Raw genomic sequence first — 4,343 nt, 5'->3', positions numbered from 1 at the left:
TCTTTTTGTCCCAGTCTCTGTGCCTGTTTCTGTGTGTTTTATATGTCTGCTGTTCTTGAGAGTAATGGCCTTATTAAGAACAGGTCCTGTAGTCCCCTGCCATGTAGTGTCCCCTGTTCTCCAGGGCCTGGAGAGTGTCTCCAATGTGTGCTGCATGTGCTCTGCTTTTTGTCCTGGCCAATTTTTCCTTTAGGCCTTTCATTTGCAGAGGCTCTTTTTGCCTGTTATGGGCAGTGTTTGGTCCCTGGCTTTAATGTGGCATGTTTTAACTAGATGTGTTTTGTTCTCTTGTGAAATGAGACCTGTTTCCACTGTCACCAAGACTCTGCAAATCTCCCAAGTCATGAGATGCAGTGTGAACAGTGTTTTGGGCTGGTCTTCTGGGGGAAGAGGGCTCACAAAACTGGGACAGAGGCAGGCAAGAATGGGAAAAACAGTTCCACCAGAGCACAAGGAAGTGGGGCTTAGTGCAAGCAAGTTAGGTATCAGGTGTTGGCACTTTGCTGGTTCCCACAGGTGGCCCTGTACTTATGCTGAGGGTCCAGGGAGGGAAATGGTGCCAGCCAGTTCCTTTTTTCCCTGGAGGGGTCTCTCTGGGATGTGCTTTGAGATGACTAAATAACTTACCCACTGTGTGCCAGAGGCATTCTTCAAATAGCTATTTCCATATTGTGTGTCCATGGGTTGTTTGCCTGCCTTCTCTCCACAAGCAGCACAATGCCCTCTGGGCTCCATCCCAGCCAAGCCTGCTGACCTTTAAAACTCCAGATGTTAAGCCACATGGATTGCCAGAAGTCACAAAATTCAGTCCCTCTCATTTTACAAGCCAATTGGTATACGGATGCATTTTCCTTGTGCATGCCCCTGTGGGTTAGTCTATCACCCTTCTCTGCAACCAAAGATCCCACCCCACTATGGTTGCCAGGAAACATTTCTCTGCCAATCCTCCTTTCCACACTTTCTTCCTTCTTCAATGTGACCTCTTCTCTACCTTTGATTGTGGAGTTTGTTCTGTTGGTCTTAGGGTCAATTCCTTGGGTATTTACAATTATTTTATAGTTATCTAGTTTTATTCATGGGGCAAGGCATGCCTAGGCTCCTTCTACTCTACCATTTTCCAACCTCATGTTGCTCTGCTACAGCCAAGTCTACTTCTCACATGGCTCCCCACCCGCCTGTTAACTGCTGTTTGCCATTTATATAACATTGTTATTTCAAAAATGGCAAATTTTGAGAAATGGATAATAATATTTTACTGGCCTAAAACTACAAAAATCTATTACCTTACTCTTCTGGAGGTCAGATAGAGGTCCAAAATGGATTTCATTGGGCTTAAACCAAGGTGTCAGCAGGGTTGCATTCATTGTAGAAGTTCTAAGGGAGAATGCATTCCCTTGTCCTTCCCAGTTTATAGAAGCCACTTGCATTCCTCACCTTGTGGCTCCTTTCTTCATCTTCAAAACCAGCAGCACAGCATATTCAATTCTTTCTGACTACACTGTGACAACCTGGATGATATAGCATCATCTCCCTGCCTTAAAATCCTTAATCATAACCCCAAGTCCCTTTTGCCACATAAGGTGATATATCCACAGATTCCATGGATTAGTATGTGGACATCTTTGGGGATGGGGTGAGCATTATTCTGCCTACTATATTTATCTTCCTGGAAGCAGAAGTCTACCTTTAAAAAAAAACTGCACACATATAGCCCCACATATAGAGCATACAAAAGCAGACATCCTCTGATTGTTGTTGGAAGGAACCAAGAGTTCAGTTCCTTTTCTCCCCAAAGCAACATTTAGGACTACCATAAGCAGAAATTCCTAAGGCTCCCTCTTACACTGATATTCTATGGCCCTAGAACGCTATTTGCTACCTTAGAATTGAAGCTCGGTATGTATCTCCTCTTTTCAGTGAATGTCTGTCTTTCCCTAGGCCCTGGTAGGAATGGTAGAGAGAAGGTATAGTGCAGTGGTTAAGAACATAGGCTGATGAACTAAATTTCCTGTGTCCATGTCCTGGCTGTAATACTTCTATCTCTCTGACCTTGAACAAATTAATTATTCTTGTTGGGCCTCACTTCCTCCATCTGTAAATGGGGAAATAGTATGTCCTCAACTCATAAAATTACAAATGAAAAAGAAATAACCAATACCACAGAAACACAAATAATTACAAGAGAATATTGAGAAAAATTACATGCTGAGAAATTGGACAAACAAGAAGAAATAGATGAATTCAAAACTGAAGCTAGGAGAAATAGAAATTTTGAATAGACTGATTACCAGCAGGAGATTGAATCAGGAATCAAAAAAACTAATGAACAGAAGTCCAGGATCAGATGGCTTCACAGGTGAAATCTATCACACATTTAAAGAAGAGTACTGGAAGTCTTAGCCACAGCAATTAGACAACAAAAAGAAATAAAAGGAATCTAAATTGCTAAGGACAAAGTAAAACTGCCACTATTTGCAGATGACATGACACTATATAGAAAACTCAAAAGACTTCACTAAAAAGCTACTAAAACTGATCAACGAATTCAGTAAAGTCACAGGATACAAAATCAATGTGCAGAAATCTGTTGCATTTCTATATACTAATAATGAAGCAGCAGAAAGAGAAATTAAGAGAACAATCCCATTTACAATTGCATCAAAAATAATAAGATACTTAGGAATAAACCTAACCAAAGAGGTGAAAGACCTATACTCCGAAAACTATAAAACACCGATGAAAGAAATTTAAGATGACACAAAGAAATGAAAGACATTCCATGCTCATGGATTGGAATAACAAATATTGTTAAGATGTCCATACTACCCAAAGCAATCTACACACTTAATGCAATCCCTATCAAAATGCTGTTGCATTTTTCACAGAACTAGAACAAACCATCCTAAAATCTGTATGGAACCACAAAAGATCCCAGATTGCAAAAGCAACTTTTAAGAAGAAAAGAAAAGCTGGAGGTATCACAATTCCAGACTTCAAGTTATATTACAAAGCTGTAGTAATCAAAATAATATGGTACTGGCACAAAAATAGACACACAGATCAATGTAACAGGATAGAAAACCCATAAAGGAACCCACAACTATATGTTCAATTAATTTTTGAGAAAGCAGGAAAGAATATCTAGTGGGCAAAAGACAGTGTCTTCAACAAATGGTGCTAGGAAAACTGGTCAGCTACATGCAAAAGAATGAAACTGGACCACTTTCTTACACCATACACAAAAATAAATTCAAAGTGCATTAAAGATCTAAATATGAGAACTGAAACCATAAAAATTCCAGAAGAGGGCACAGGCAGTAATGTCTCTGATATTGGCCCTAGCAACATTTTTTCTAGATATGTCTTCTGAGATGAGGGAAATAAAAGCAAAAATTAACTACTGGGACTACATCAAAATAAAAAGCTCTGCACAGTGAAGGAAACAATCCACAAAACTAAAAGGCAACCTACTGACTGGGAGAAGATATTTGCAAATGGCATATCTGATAAAGGGTTAGTATCCAAAACATATAAAGAACTTATATAAATTAACACCCCAAAAAACAAATAACCCAATTAAAAACTGAGCACAAGAAATGAACAGACATTTCTCCAAAGAAGATAACCAGATCACCAACAGACATATGAAACGATGCTTAACATCACTCATCATCAGGGAAATGCAAATCAAAACTACAATGAGATACCACCTCACATTTGTCAGAATAACTAAAATCAAAAACACAAGAAACAACAAGTGTTGGCAAAGATGTAGAGAAAACGGAACCCTCTTGCACTGTTGGTGAGAATGCAAACTGGTGAAGCCACTGTGGAAAACATCATGGAGGTTCTTCAAAAAGTTAAAAATAGTACCACCCTACGATCCAGCAATAGCACTACTAGGTATTTACCCCCCAAAAATGCAAGGACACTGATACAAAGGGATCCTTACACCCCTATGTTTATAGCAGCATTATTTACAGTAGCCAAATTATGGAAGTAGCCCAAGCATCCATTGATAGATGAATGGATAAAGAAGTGGTATACACACACACACACACACACACACATACACACACACACACAATGGAATATTACTCAGCCATAAAAAGGAATGAAATCTTGCCATTCTCAATGACATGGATGGAGCTAGTGAGTATAATGCTAAGTGAAATAAGTCAGTCAGACAAAGATAAATGCCATATGATTTCACTCATGTGTGGAATTTAATAAATAAAATAAATAAGCAAAGGAAAGATATAGAGAGATAGAGAGGCAAACCAAGAAACAGACTCTTAGCTATAGAGACCATACTGATGGTTACCAGAGGGGAGGTGGTGGAG

Source organism: Callorhinus ursinus, unplaced genomic scaffold (genome assembly GCF_003265705.2).
Source record: "Callorhinus ursinus isolate GAN/ISIS: 27379988/994484 unplaced genomic scaffold, GSC_fseal_2.0 scaffold66, whole genome shotgun sequence".
Taxonomy (NCBI): Eukaryota; Metazoa; Chordata; class Mammalia; order Carnivora; family Otariidae; genus Callorhinus; species Callorhinus ursinus.
The sequence above is the reverse complement of the archived record's forward strand: the minus strand, read 5'-3'. Positions refer to the sequence as shown.